This window comes from Pogoniulus pusillus, chromosome 1 (assembly GCF_015220805.1).
Source record: "Pogoniulus pusillus isolate bPogPus1 chromosome 1, bPogPus1.pri, whole genome shotgun sequence".
Classification (NCBI taxonomy): Eukaryota; Metazoa; Chordata; class Aves; order Piciformes; family Lybiidae; genus Pogoniulus; species Pogoniulus pusillus.
Window position 1 is genome coordinate 28,615,306 of NC_087264.1, and position 16,108 is coordinate 28,631,413.

The 16,108-nt window shown below is 41.3% G+C and overlaps 1 pseudogene; it reads right to left on the bottom strand.

Moving 5' to 3' along the window:
• LOC135176848 (cytosolic phospholipase A2 epsilon-like) overlaps positions 1-16,108 on the bottom strand; it is a 35,600-nt pseudogene that overhangs the window by 6,971 nt on the left and 12,521 nt on the right.

The following is a 16,108-nucleotide window of genomic DNA, read 5'->3' on the forward strand; positions in this document are numbered from 1 at the left end:
TGTTTTGGATATCCATAGACGTATGTGTCAACACGTAGAACTGTAGACATATCCTTGTGTCAGGGATGGTGTTTGCTCCCATTTCTGTGAAGCTTCATGCCATAGTCCAGTTTCCAAGAGAGAAACTGAAAGACTATGGATTATTAAAAGAGGCTTCCAGTGTCTCCTACTCTACAGGGATATTTTTCTTCAGTTTTACCCTTGTGCTCTGAAAATGGTTCATATGTGGGCCATTGTCCCTCTCTTTTTTTTGTTCCCCTATGACAGATCCCACGGATTCGTTTCTCACACAACGGAGCTGATTGCATACATTCATTCATGGCATGAATTTCCTTGTAGTTTCTATGTGGATTACAGGAAGCCCCAAAGAGAGAATTGCAAACTGAGTTTGAGAAAAATCAGTGAGAGAACATCAATAAAGCAAAAGGAAAATAAACAACAACAACAACAAAAAAAAGTGATTAAAAAAAAAAGAACACAAAGGCATAAGAATAACCTACCTATGTCAGTAATTTTGTCTCTGGTCCATTTGTGCCAAAAGTCTTCTGAATGAACAGATAAATACCAAGCATCCATGAGATTCAAGGAAAATACACTGCTCCAGATCCCTGTGACATGAGATATATTTGACAGAAATTAAACCACCAAATCTTGAAACCATTTTAATTCACAGTGACTTTCAGTATCTTCTTCATTCTCCAGCAAGATATAGTGCATAAATAAGATTGTCTTTATACATCAGTATATGAATCCATAATGTACATTAAAAATTCTGATTTACTGACATATATTAAGAGGGCTGGTAGCATTTTCATGTGCTAACACATCGAGTTTTGTTATGTGGCAAATAACATTTTGTCAACTTCATCCTAATATTCATCCACCTGTCCTCAGTGTTTGTTATTCCCCAGATTCCCAGCATTTGTAATTCTAAAAGTTTTATTTGTTTTTAGCATAATGGGTGGAGCACTACTGGATAAGGAATTGGCTGGATGGTTGCACTCAGAGAGTGGTGATCAAGGGCACAATGTCCACATGGAGACTGGTGAAAAGTAGCATCCCTCAGGGGTCAGTGCTGAGACCAGTGCTGTTCAACATCTTTGTCAGTGATATGGACAGAGGAATCAAGTGCACTCTCAGCAAGTTTGCAGATGATGCCAAGCTGTGTGGCACAGTTGACTTGCTAGAGGGCAGAGATGCCATCCAGAGGGACCTGGACAGGTTGGAGAGGTGGGCCCAGGCTAACCTCATGACATTCAATAAGGCCAAGTGTAAGGTCCGCCACCTTGGTCGACACAATCACAAGCACAAATCCAGACTGGGTGGTGAATGGCTGGAGAGCAGCCCTGAGGAAAAGGACCTGAGAGTCTGGGGTCATGAGAAGCACAACATGAGACAGCAGTGTGCAGCCCAGACAGCAACTGTGTCCCGGGCTCCATCAAGAGAAGTGTGGCCAGCAGGGCAAGAGAAGTGATTCTCCCCATATACTCTGCTCTCCTCAGACCCCACCTGGAGTACTGTGTGCAACTCTGGAGCCCCCAAGACAAGAAGGACATTGAACTGTTGGAGCGAGTCCAGAGGAGGGCCACAAAGATAATTAGAGGGCTGAAGCACCTCTGCCATGAGGACAGCCTATGAGAGTTGAGGCTCTTCAGCCTGGAGAAGAAAAGGCTTCAAGGAGACCTTATAGTAGCCTTTCAGTATCTGAAGGGGACCTACAGGAAGGCTGGGGAGGAACTATTCACAAGGTCTTGTAATGACAGAACTATGGGTAATGGGTTTAAACTGGAAGAGAGGAGATTCAAACTAGACGTTAGGAAAGGGTTCTTTACAGTGAGGGTGGTGAAACACTGGCACAGGTTGCCCAGGGAGGTTGTGGCTGCTCCCTCCCTGGAGGTGTTCAAGGCCAGGTTGGATGAGGTCTTGAGTGACCTGTTCTAGTGGGAGATGTCCCTGAGTCATTGGTAGTGAACAGGGACAGAAATATCCCAGTGTTGCCCTGGAGAAAGGAGAAAAAAAGTTCCAAAGGAGGAGGTACTGGTGATCTGTTGGTGTTTCTGACCACAGAAGAGGACCCAGGGATGAAGAGATTCTGATTTGCTTCTTTACACCCCACCACTAGCTGTAGTGAAATCTCCACACAAGTAAAGAATTTTGACTTCTCAAAAAAGCCAAACCCCTGAAACTTGTTTTGTGCAACTGGTGGAGGCAGGAAGAACAATGAGGCAAGAGATTGCTGTCACAAAGGGAAAAAATATTTCCTTACTGCTTTCACTGTTCTTCTGCAAGAAGGAAAAAAAGTAAATATTTTGACCTATTTGCAGTCTGAAATGGAAGTGTTATTCTGGAGGATTAACCAGGATTAGCTGCAGCAGGAACATTGGAGATAAACGCCCAGATTTTAAGGAATTGAGTTGTGGGAAAGACTGAAAATGCTGCGCAAAGATCAAGCAGATTGCAATGCTGAACAACTGACAAAGACACACAGATACTATGAAGACCTTCTGTCAGTAAGAATAACCATATATGAAATCAAATAAATCTGTTCAGCTGAATAAAACTGTAGCCATAATTTAAAAATCCTGCAGATGATGACCTGTCATCTCTTGTAATATTTTACCATCTACTGTTCCTGGCAAATGAAAAAAACCCAACATACTAGCTGCTTCATTTCAGAAGAGGGGATTGCACAGAGCCTGATTTCATTACATTGTATTGCATTTCCCTGGAGCAATAAATTACCTTCCAGAAAGCAGATTCTGGATTCTGGGATTTTCTTCATCAATCGACCCATGAAGAACTCACTCCCAAAGTCTTCTGCCCGAATGAAGGCACCGTATTTTGGGAATCCTACCTCGTAAGGAGTGAATTCCACCCATTCTGAAAGAAACACCACAGGACAGACTGATTATAGCAGCAGAAGCACAAATTGGTTGAATAAAACACATGGTATTGGCCAGGTTAAGGCACGTGCTAGCACATGTGCTTCGCAAGCAGACATTTCTTCACTGTGCATTTCACAGTGGTGAACGCAGAGTGAATTATCCTCTTAAATCTAAATTTCTCTACAAACTTCAGGTTTTTGAAGATTTCTATGAAAACGCATAGCAGGTGATTCAGTAACAATGTGGAATGGCCTTCTAGGCTACTTGATTTCTTTACCTAATCCAAAACTGGCCCCTATTTGGAACCAATGTTAAATAATGCAATTCTGGAGTATTATTACCTCTAAAATCCTGGTCGCTGATTTTATCCTTCACATTGAGAGAGAGGTAGATAGGCAGGGGATTCTGACCCTGATTTAGCGCTTGCTGCTGATCTGTGAGTTTGTGGGAGTCCTCCTGTTTTGAAGAAGGACAATAGCTGAGGACAGTTAGATGACACAAAGAGCCTCCCACTTGCTTCAAGCCTGGGCAGTTAATGCCAGATTCCAGCTAGGATGCTCCCCACCAGTTTAGTTCACAGAGGTACTGCCATCTCTACCTCTGACCCTCCCCTGCTCCAGGACTTCAGCACACAAATAGTCCTAAATTAAGTCCATATGCTGAGAATCGCTTGAGATATCAAAGTTAGGAAGGAAATGTTCTTATTCACATTATTTATTGAAAAAAAAAAAGGCAAGCAAACAACTCTGGAAATATTTGAAAAGCACCTGTGTGCAGAAATATTTCATAGAGAAAGAGTAACCCCTTCTCTGACTGTAAAGTGGAAATGGCCTATTGGGAAGGGAATATTCACAAATACTAAAATAGAGACTGGACATTGCCTTTTGGTGGAAACAGGGTGACATCATCCCACTAATAACTCAGACACTGCTTCAGTTTGTGATTTTTCTGTGTCACACTGAGCACCAGGATTTTACTTTAAATATTGAACTGTGACTTTACTATTATGTTGTTCATACTATAGATTTGCCATTATTTCTAATGTCTCTAATGTTTTCCAACCTATGGATCGTGGATATAAAGTTTCAAAAGTAGTTGATAAAAGTATTCAATAAAACAGATTTATATCAGCTGACTTTAATTAGCTGTAGCACTTGCCTTGAGAAGTTTTATGGGGCTCACAAATTGGAAAAAATTGGAAAGCACTGATGTAATAAGGATTTCATCTGGCATGTAATTGTCTTCTATCCGCTACTCAACTACAGGCAAGATATTCTTTTAGATCAACTTTTTTGTTTGTTTTCTCTTTATTTGCAATATATGGAGACATAGTGGGAGAATATATCTACACTTGGAGCATTATATATGTACTGGAAATTAATAATCTTTCTGAACTAGAGGACACAGCCTCAAGCTACGTCAGGGGAAATTTAGTCTTGAGGTGAGGGGAAAGTTCTTCACTGAGAGAGTCATTGGCTACTGGAATGGGCTGCCTAGGGAGGTGGTGGAGTTGCCGTCCCTGGAGCTGTTCAAGGCAGGATTGGATGTGGCACTTGGTGCCATGGTCTAGCCTTGAGCTCTGTGGTAAAGGGTTGGACTCGATGATCTGTGAGGTCTCTTCCAACCTTGATGATACTGTGTGATATTGGAAGAAGCTGAGAAATCTTTACCCGTGGGGATAGTCAAAAGCTCATGGTTCAGGACGATCTGCTGTACCTATTGAACAAGACAGCCTGAAGAGGTCCCTTCTAATCTCAACTACTATTTGATTTACTGTCTGCCTTCACCACTTCCTTCACTAAATACTCCAATCTGAAGAGAAAGGTGTTGCAATTGTACCTTTCCATGTAACATGGTTTCTATGATGAGTCCCCATAGATCTGTGAAACATATCTGATGTCCCTCCTGCTTCCTCTGGCACAACTCTTTCAAATAGTATTTCAGACGATCGGGGGCAAAACATGCCAAGAACTTATTTTTGAGCACTTGCTTTCGGGCATCATTGAGTGTTTCCTTAAGGTCCTTTTGGGACCAGCCAGGATCTTCATATAAGTTTGACATGGTCCTATGAAAAAAAAAAAAGAAAAATGCCAAATACAAAAATCTACATGAAAAAGTGTGAGTTGTGAAGCTTTGGGAAGGTTTGTGGATCATACCTTGATTTACATGAAAAAGCACATTTGTTGTAGCACCATCCATGTATTTAATCAGGAATGAGTCAATTCAAAATGTAGGCAAATACCCACTGAAGGAAGCAACAAAAAGCCACGGCAGGAAAAGAAATAATGATACAACTCCTCAGGTGAGTTCTTGACATCACATATTGAAAATTCCTTTGAAGGCTTTGGTTATCTTGGACTTACCATGTTGTGCCAGATAAACCAGTGATGTATGAGACGCAGTCCAGAACATTCAGTTCCTGCACGCTGAGAAGGTGAGCGTACATGGCCGTTAGAGCTCTGGTTCCACCACCCGTTGTCATGATTGCTACCACAGGTACCTGCTCGATCCCAAAATATGTGCATTTAGTGACATATATATAAGTGAGATAGAAAATACAAGATAAAAGAAAAATTGCTGGGTTATTTTCCCAATAAGGATGGTGAAACACTGGAACAGGTTGCCTAAATGGTAGAACCCCCTGTCCCTGGAAACATTCAAGGTCAGATTCAATGAGTCTTTGAGTGACCTGATCTAGTTAAAGGTCACTACTCTCTGTAGGGGGTTTTGGTCTAGATGATCTTTAAAGATCCTTTCCAAAGCATTCCATGATTCTATAGTCTGGGAAGGGAGAGAGGATGTATCTGATCAGAAAAGAGAAAATCACAGCATTTTATAGTGATAAAGATGCCGCATGCCACTGGTCTGCAAGAAATAAAAACAACTAATGGGACACAGAAAGAATAAGAAATACATTGTGTTTCCTCTGCCAAGCAGGACATGAGATCCATCATCTCAAACCTCATGCTTTTAGGACTCTGTTTGAAAACCAATGACACAGGCAAGCAAAAAACTAGAGGGAATGGTAGCTTCTGCCATCTGAACCAGATTTTTCTCATAGGCAATAGACTGGAAAACATAAGTACTGTCTTGCAGTCTCCATGTGAGTAGACTGAATATTGCCAAAGCCATTTTCTACTACCTGTAGTTATTTTACAGGCCATACTGGATGTATCGTGATGGATGGGTTTAAGAGCACAGAGCAATTCAGATCTCTTGAGACCAGAGGCTGGTGACGCCATCCCCTTTCACAGCTGCTGGGTAACCATGCTTGCTCCACATACCACATATGTGCCTACAATCCTAGGTATGCAAGTGAGTTGCAATTATTTCTTGCTGTGTTGATACAGAAATCCTTGTGTCTTGTAGGCTTAGCAGACAGATTAATCCCTATCAACTAGCTCTCTTAATAGTAAAGATAGCTCCCATGCATTGGGGTGAATCCTTGGCTTGTGCAAATTATCAGGAGGCTCTTGTTCTGCAGGGACAGGGTGCCTTTACATCTGAGAGGAAGGAAATTGCCCATGACGTATTTAAAAGCAAGGTCTTGTCTGTGAAAGGTCTATCTAAGCAAAAAGCTTACTGAGGTCAGTTTAGGGCAAAGTGAGAAAAAATTGTCATCTCTACATCTGAGTCCAGGCTTCAAACTGCAGTTGTGGGAGTATCATTGAAAAAGAGAAACCTGATCTTTCCTCTGCCTTTGGACCCTCAGTCACCATTCCCATTTGCCAAACAAGCTCATGCTCTAACTGCATCAGATGATGAAGTCATACTGGCAGCATGCCTGTGCTCACACAATGGGAGCCTGAATGCCTGCACAAAAGGCACAAAAAAAACCAAAACAAGCATTTTGAACCATGAGGGAAAGAAGTGCTGAATCAGTGGTTTAGATCTGACCAAGACGACTGCGAAGCCTGTAAGAACGTTTGGCTTTGGTCCTGAGAGCACCTGAACTTTCTCTGTGTTTTTGTGTAGACTGCTATTCAACACAATGCTAGCTCCTATAGCAGCAGGGCTGAAGGTTTGTGCCGGTGGTTCCTGCGAGTGCTCATTTCTTCCCTAGAATAGACAGTCAGCCACGGTGTAAAGGGTTAACCCTCCTGGGAGGTGGATCTTGAACCTGCCCCCAAGTGTAGTGGGTAGCTTACTCCCACTCCCTGTCTAACCCCCTGTAAAAACAGAGGAACTTCCTGGTGCCCTGACTGAGTGCTTGCTACGACCACCCTTTGTTCCTGCTGCTTTTGTTTTACTACGTGGCCATCCTTCCACGTGGAGGACAAATCCTGAACATCTACCTCCATCCATTGCCATCAATCTGGTTGTGTGTGTGTGTGTGTATACACACACTCTATCTTGTCTTTTCCCTTCCCTATACCTCTTTGTAATTCCCCTACCTTGCATACCTTCTATTTATTGTTATTTTTTCCCCTTTTAACTTTCAAATCTAAGTGACAGTATTTGTTTGGGTATGTTTTACCTCCCCCTCTCTAGATCTAATTCCTTTATTTCCAAAAGAAGGGAAGTGGGGAAGGCATCCTATAATTGTATTGCTTCTGTTAGCGGTGTTTTGAGTCTCTGGGAAATTTAAACTAGAACTAAGAAACAAGGCTTGCACATGAAACTACATTGCCTCCAGGGAAATAGGAGTTGAACACAAATGCTACATTTTGACACTTGGATGTGGAGAAAGTAGAGGATAATTGTGTCTCAGGTACCTCATCCTCCTGCAAGTCCTCCTCCAGCTGGAGAACCTTCTTCAGAGCAGCTGCAACCACCTTCTTCCTTTTGTGAATGAAATCCTTTTCCTGGGCACACAGGTCAAACCCCAGGCGTACGTCTAGGTCTTCCCGGCTAGAACAGAGGATCAGGCATCTTACATCATGTTTTCAGACTAATTCAGCGTTTTCATTGCTTCTAGTTTACAAATAGGCATGTCTTCACTGTCAGGTCTACATAAAACAGTGCAGGAAGAAATAAAGTGTTTTGGTTTGTTCCTGGAGAGCATCAGTACATTTCCCTTTGAACTTGAACGGTTTTGTTAGGGTTGTTTGTTTTACCTCCTTGCTGGAGAAGTTTGAAATTAAATATAGCTCAATATAACAGAATTGTATCCTTTCAGCATGAAGCCCAAAGCCTGCAGAGGTCACTGTAGTAAAGGTGGCTCTTGAAAGATGGGCAAACCACGTTGTGAACCGAAGTTATGGAACCACAGAACTGCTAAGATTGGAAGAGATATTTGAGATTAAGTCCAACTGCTCACCTAGAGCTCACAGTCACACCTCTAGTGCTAAACCATGTCCCTAAGCATTTTTTTTTGTGTGTGTGTGTATACAGTAATTTATGGATATTTATAAGCACTACAGTTGCAGTTTGGAAGCTTCTGTGCAGAATCTTTCTTAGGTGTAGTAAGGAGGAAGTTTTTTAAAGACAGCTGCAAACTGCATCTGCACCTCACAGTATATTTACAGAAACAGCACAACATTTTGTTTTCTAAGGCCTTAACCACACCTGAAAATACATGATGTATTTCCTTGGTTTAGAAATAATCAGTCACTTGATTGAGCCAATTTGCATTTAAGTTGACTTTGAAAAACAAATGCAGGTATCATTTCCATTTTTTTCATATTGTGGAGTAGTCAAGCACTCTGACTTTGGTCTTTTTTTTTTTCCTCTGACCTTAGAAAATGGAAAGATTTCCTTCAGTTAGTTTTGAAATGCTGTTTTTATTAAAAATCAGCATCTGGCAATAATTTGTAGAGATATCAGAGTGTCTGCAATGGCCCTTAGCACATAACTTGCTTGTGGGAAATTATGAATAGAAAATTGGGATGTTCTTTTAAAAACAATTGTTCTTAGGTCATTGTATAATCCCATTACAGAAACTCACAGCCACTAAAAAAAATCTCCTTGTTGTGTGCACAGACCATTTTATTTTACAGTCTGAAATGAGGATGAGATGAGCCAGCATTCAGAATGCAGGCTGTAATAAAGGGATTTGAAGTTGACTGACAGCTCTCCAAATTCAAAGAATGTAAGGGAAAAACATATAAGGAAGATAAATATCTTACCACTTATTCACCTTAAAGTGCAAATCAAATTTTCTGTGCTGAAAATTAAAAAGGTGAAATGATGAATAGTGATAATAATTATTTTAAGCAGTCCTTTTTCTCTACTCAAAATGAGACCTCACTCCTTTGGGTCATTATTATATCTACCAAGCTCTGAACCTCAGGCAACTGAGATTAGTAGAAAAACTCCCCTCTCAATGTTTCATTACTGCCCAGAGTTGTGCATTGATTCAATTACTTAAGTCTTTCATATCAGCAGCTACTTGTACCTGCTTACTGTTGAGAAACTGTGATGTATCTTGCACTGGTACAGCTTAGCTGTACAAATAAATATCAGAAGCTGTGCAGTGTGTGGTAGGTTAGGAATTTCCTGCCACCACTACTGGACAGCTCAGATGGCTTAGAAGTAAGATGAAGCTGTATCTACAGGAAAGCAAAATTTACAAGCATATATACAGAATATATTCACAACTATTTACAAAATAGTATACAAATTAGAAATAATATAGAAATCCAAACTCCCTCCTGGACAAAGAAACTGTCCAGAAGGGGCTCAAAGCCTCTTTCTCTCCCAGGCAGAAACCAAAGCAACCAGCAAAGCTTACTTGTTACTTGGTTAGTCAAAGTTAATGGAAAGTATTAGAGTGGAGTGAGGTGGATGTGAAAGGGAAAAGTGTCCCAGAGCAAAGTGGTACAAATTGTTGACATTTTGGCTTTTTATCCCTTTTAGCAAACTAATGAATGATATAGATGTCATCATTATTTTCTTTTTACAGCCAATGATCTAATTTCTCTCATTAAAATATTCCAGTTAACCTCAAACCAGCACACAATGCTACACCTCATCTCCGTCGAAGGGCCCACTACTAAACACAGTCCTTGAAACTAAAGACTCTCACACAACGTGAGGTACAGAGGGAAGCCAAAGAGGCTGAGCACCCAGGTATGGCACAGGCTTGTCTACTGTTGCAATGTGCCAGGCTGTAACCTCATCCCTCTGTCCTGATGGCACTCAATGACCTCCAGCCTGGTTAAGGACATGGACAACAGAAGAAGCATGAAAAATATCTTGGACATTTTTCTTCCTCCTCCTCCCCTGCATTTCCCATTATATTTTGCTACAAATAATGTACTTCATTATACATTATCCTAGATCCAAGGGAGGTTAGAAAATACCTGTCTATGTGTAAAGAGATTGTCTTTGGATTCTGCTTCCTGGGAGCCAGCCCCAACTTTAAAATCTTGCAAAGGATTCCCCATGACCAGCAGACACTTACCTTGCTGACTACTTCCTGTTCAGAGGGGAGCGACTTCAGAGGGATAGTCAGGGGCATGATTCTCCTTGCTCCACATGACACACAAGCACACTGAAAAGAAGCACAGAGGAATTTTTTGTTAGTCAGAAACACTCTCTTCTTACTGTCTAGTCACACATAAAGGTCAAATCACGAGTGTCTGTGTTGCCTACACGTACAAAGGCAGGAAGCCTCCTTGTCTTTGTGAGTGCAATATCCAGGGAGGGTTGCTTGTATCTGGCATAATGGAAGAAAGCAGAATCTGGAAGAGCAGAGCAGGAGTCATAGTCTGCTGGAACTCTCTGAGTTTCTTCAAAGGATCCTCTCACTGTAAATGTTAGCTCGTTCTCTAAAACAATGAGATAAAATGCACACAAAAATTGACTTCTAGTTGCAAAAAAGAAAGGAAAATAAAAAAAAAAATTGAAAGGTAGCTTCAATCAAACCCCTTCTCCTCTTTCTTTGTATTTCAAAAGCTGTCTTCTGAAAGGGATCTGGGACCCAAACATTACAGGTATCTTTATAATGGTCTCAGCAAGAAGCCAGATGGGAACGTGATGTGAATAGCACTGAATTTTAGACTGCTGCATTTCTATTGCAGTTCCATCATGAGACAGTGAATGCAACCAGGTACTTCGCATTGTAAATCACCCTCATCCCAGGGCAAATAATGAGTAAGAGTTCTCAGTCCCTTAAATTAAGACCTGACTCTGCAGCAGATGGCCCTCTTTATGTTAAGAGATCAGCTAACCCTGTCAGTGTGTGTTATGCATGCCTACCAGATCCAATCCCTTGGGATTGTGGGCAGAGGAACTTCTAGATTCTGGATCTTGATCAGGGTCAAGCAGGAGCCAGCTGCTGAGTGGCTAATCCCTGCAAAAAATGAGGTGTTTCTGTGTGTATGCAGAAGTCAAACTTTTGGAAGTTCTGAGGAAAGTTAAGACTATGGATTGCTGTGCCTACTGAAGTAAGCTTCTTCAAGGGTTTATCAGTACTTCAGCACAGGTTTGCAGGATCTCAGCCTGCAGGTTAGATACCTTCTGTACAATGTAGTTTCTTGTCTGATGTAGTTTCTTGTCTGACACAAGGCTCCCCGTGAAGTTAGAACTGTGAACCTACATCTGCTGAAGAACTGGTGGCATTGCCTACTGCAAAGGTTTGACGAATTGTCTTAAATGTGATCAGTTAAAGACTTAATATTTGGAAGAAGTGATTTCTAGACATTGTTAGAGAAGGCAAAATCACTATTATTCAGTTAAAGAATTAGCAAGCTTACCTGAAAGATGCTTCTTTTTCATCTTGCTATCCAAGTGAACTTCCAAGCAGGCAACTTCACGACACTAAAATAGATATGATGGGTACAGAGACAGATTACTCATACACCAATCTCACCACCAGTCCTGGCAGATGTTGAGAGGGTCATTGTAGAAAGAGTCATTGCATGAATGAGGGAATCAATCCAGACTCAGTGAAAATGGCAGTTAACTTCATCATCACATTGGTGATGGTGCTGTGATAAACACATGGTGGTTTTCACAGAATCACAGAACCTCAGAGGTTGGAAGAAACCTCCAGAGATCACTGAGTCCAACCTAGCTAGCTTCAAACTAGCACACCCCTGCCAAGGCAGGTTCCCCTAGGGTAGTTCACACAGGAATGCATCCAGGCAGGTTTTGAAAATCTCTGGAGAAGGAGACTCCACAACCTCTCTGGGCAGCCTGTTCCAGGGCTCTGTCACCCTCACTGTAAAGAAGATTCTCCTCATGTTGAGGTGAAACCTCCTATGCCCCAGTTTTTAACCTTTGCTCCTTGTCTTACTGCTGCTGAGCAGTGAAAAGAGATTGGCCCCATCCACTTGATGAGATCTCCTCTCAGCAGACATAACCTTGAGGTACATCTACGCTACTTAGCTGTTTTCACTGGATGCAGGCAAAAGGGAAAATGCAAGCAGTCTGAAGGCTCCTCTATGATAATGCTGACCTCAAAGATAAAGCTTCTAAGAGAAGAAGTATCACTACAGAAGAAAGACTTGCAATGTTTCCCTCACTGCTGTCGCAGTCAGGTAAGATAAAGAATGGTGCAGGAAAGAATGAAAAGGAACAAAATAAATAGCATTTTACCACTATTGCCCCATTCGTGATGATGTCTTCAGGAGGACCCAAGCTAGGACATGAGAACAAATAATATGTGTTTTATAGAGAATACAATATGGCTACTGTCCTGAATAGGGCATGTTTTTGTCTCTCTCTCTTGTTTGTTTTCATTTGCTTCTTGCTTCTGCTTGTAGAACTACTCTTCCTTTTAACTAGGTGTCTCATATCTACCTATCAGAACTTATTGAATTGCATTAAGGCACCTGAATAGTCCCTGTTATAGCCCTAACATTGCAGGTATGTCAAGGATTAGATGGCAATTCTAAGTCATGAGCTGCTCAGAGAATGCTTGTGAGAAAACCATTAGACTTACTGCAGTGACATGCACCAGCCCCAGAAAATCAACTCTGACCTATGGGAGTAATGGATAAACGTTGACAGAAAGTAATGGAATTAAAAATCCTGGGTTTGCTCTCCACATGATAGCATTTCCCTTTCTTACAGTGATTTGCTAATGGACACTAAATTTGGCAAAGAGATGACTCTGGCTATTAAGGTGATGCTAGGGGTACAGAAGGTTTCCCTGCACTGCTGCACCCCTCCCATAATAACGTGGTTTTACTCACATGCTCTCCAGGACAAACTCAACTTCCAGCTCCTCCCTTTTCTGAAAGCAAAAGAAGAAAATTAAAAAGAAGCACTCTCAAATAGCACATTTAGAAGTTTGCAAAGTGACCTTCATTTTTCTAAGCAGAGTTTCCTATATGCTCTAATAAGTAACAATATTCTTTTTCTTTTTTTTTTAAGTGCCTGCTACTGTCAGCCTTAGAGGACAGGCAGCTTTTTCTTTCCCAGGGAAGAAAGAAGGGTGTTTGGTGCTTACAAGTCTCCTTAGTAAACCTTTATTTTTCACAGTGTCTTCCCTGCCAGCTTCCATGTGATGAACACAATGTGCTAAGTGTTGGTGTTTAGCAAAATATCATGGGAACAGGCTGTTTTTCTGGCCTTGAATTGTGTTTCTTTAAATTTAGAGTCTTTGTGAGGATTAGATAAACTCTGCCATTTTCTGCCAGGTTACTAAAAGCACAAAGCTTTCCTAAAATTGCATCTGTCCTGGGGCTTTGAGGATTTGGCCATGATGTGTGCCAGAGGAGAGCAGCAGGAATTTGAGAAGGTCATCTAATTTTGTCCCTGCTTCACTGTTTTTAAGATTTTAATACATTTTATTACATTCTTGTCACCAAGCTGGCCCTGGTGGTACAAGGCAAAAGTGACAGCATTCTTCTTTAACTCCAGGACATTAACTAAAGTCTGACTGAGCTCTCACCTGTGGATTTAGTTGGAATGCTGTGGACACTTTTTCCCCAAGAGGAACTTTAGCTACATCAAAAAGCACAATTGCATGGTCATCATCACGAATGACATCTTCATCAGAAAGAGTAATTTCCAGAATATTCTGGGGAAAGAAATGAAAAATGTTCAGTTTGTTAGCAGGTACTCAAGAAGAGCTCTTCCAGGTTAAGCACTTGCTTTATAGAAAGGAGACAGAAAAGCAGTGGTGACAAAGTGTCACAAAGAAGAGTGAAAAAATGAGTGCAATCTGCTTCTAGTCTCAGCAATTAAGGCCAAGTCGAATTTTAGTTTAATTCACTCTTTATGGTTTTGAGTAGCTCTCACTAAAAATGGGCTCTTTTGGGAAGGAATACAGATAGCCAGAAGTCCTATATTGACCTGTGCCAACAGGGAAAGAGAAATCGCTTCACATCAATAATTACCTACATTGGAACCAGTTGCCCAGGGAGGTTGTGAATGCTCCCTTCATGGAGGTGTTCAAGGCTAAGTTGGATGAGGCCTTGAGCGACCTTTTCTAGTGGGAGGTGTCCCTACCTATGGCAGGGGGTTGGAACTAGATGATCTTTGAGGTCCCTACCAACCTAAACCATTCTATGATTCTGTGTCCTTGGATTACCTTCTTTCAGACACCTGTTTGTAAGTGTTTAAGTGTAGTGATTACACTTGTTATCAACAACAAACTAAGTAAAAATCTCAACCATACTGTAAGGTAGCAGCTTCCTGGCATTGATATGATATTATTTCATATACTTTCAGGGAAATATATTTTTGTGTGTTTGAATATTGCTTTATATGTTCATTTCACATTTTCTCTGCATTGTCTCCCTTTGGTCTCATCAGCTTCTTCCAAGGAGGTAAGTTATTATTGATATATTATCAATGTAAGTCTATCTGTTAGAGGAAAGGATTTCAGCAAAAGCCAAAACTGTTTTTCTCCAGTTTGCTAGGGGAACGTTAAATAAAGTGGTCAAGGCACTAGAAGACACAACATCCTATTTTGGGCTAAACTGAAAGAAGCTGCATAGAGATGAGATGAAGAAGAGAGTTTTTTGTTTGTGTACCTTGACTTGCCTCTGTATCCTGAAGTAGAAAGTTTCATTCCACACAGGATTTCTGCAGTTTTTGATGGTTTTGGTGTGGAACTTTTCATCTGAAGCAGTTGGCAACCAGAGGCTCACGTAGCAATCCGATTGGCTTACTACAGCAAACACAGGCACAAAATATTTGGCAGTGGAAGCATGACACAAGGAGTGGAGGCATTGAAATGCTCTGTAGCTTGACCATGGATGAGAGATGGTCAGTTCTTTCTGATATACATTAGCCAAAACAGGATGATAAAGATAACACAGGTGGATAAAACTTGTTTGCTGTTCATCATAACACTTTTTAATAAGCAGTGTGTTCAAATAACTATTCACAGTATGACACATTTGGAAAATATACAATCCTAGACAGTAAACAGAACAATGTGCATGGCCAGGATCCTCATAATGCTCCTTATCAACATTGTTGGAGTTCTTTTCAGATTTGGCAGGAGGAGAAACTGCTAATGCAACAGAGAACAAGCCATCCTGAGAAGGATTGGGTATGATACTGTAAATTGCCTCTGCAGCAATTTAGCTTTGTGAGAAATCAGAAAAGAATCAGGTTTGAGTCTGATTCAGACAATGAATGTCTGGCATACCTGGTTATTAACCCTTCAGAATGGAAAATTAATTATTCCAGCTACCTAGATCTCCTTAGGTGGAGTAGGAAGGGAGAGGCATACCAGCTGTACTGTTGCCTCTTTAGGAGGTCATTAGGTAGCTGGATCCTCTTCCTCACATTTACTGATGCCTGAAAGACCTGGAAGCTGTTTCCTACTCCAGCACTTCCCAGGAAAAATTAAGTGGCAGAAAGGGTTTGGATTTTGTGGATGAAGGGAGTGAACCTGCACTTTCTATAAAGGATAGTATCATGAACCAAGCAAACACTAAGAGATTATCAGACTGTGGGCAGGAACTTTTCTAGAGATAACTGGAAGGGCTGATCTGTCCTGTGGTGTGAATGCAGGCTTTGAACATGACCTTGAAGATGAAGTGAGGTGAAACCACTAGGATGAAGTACATCATCTTCCCATGGAGATAGGAGACTATGCCATATATGCTTTTGCCACAATTCATCTACAGTCCCTACTGATGAGGAGAGGTTCCTTTTTTGCCACGAATTTTCAGTGGTTTTCTATGTTTCCCTTGAGCTGCACAGGCAGTATCAACCATTCCCTGTGCTATGACTCTAACTGAGCTTATGCAATTTTTGTAGAAGTGGCAGTTCACTGTAAGCTGGGATAAGCTGCCAGGTGAATAGTAGGACAGATCAAAAATAACAGAATAGCTGGATGTCTGCTGCATACTAAGAAGCCCATGATACCCTCA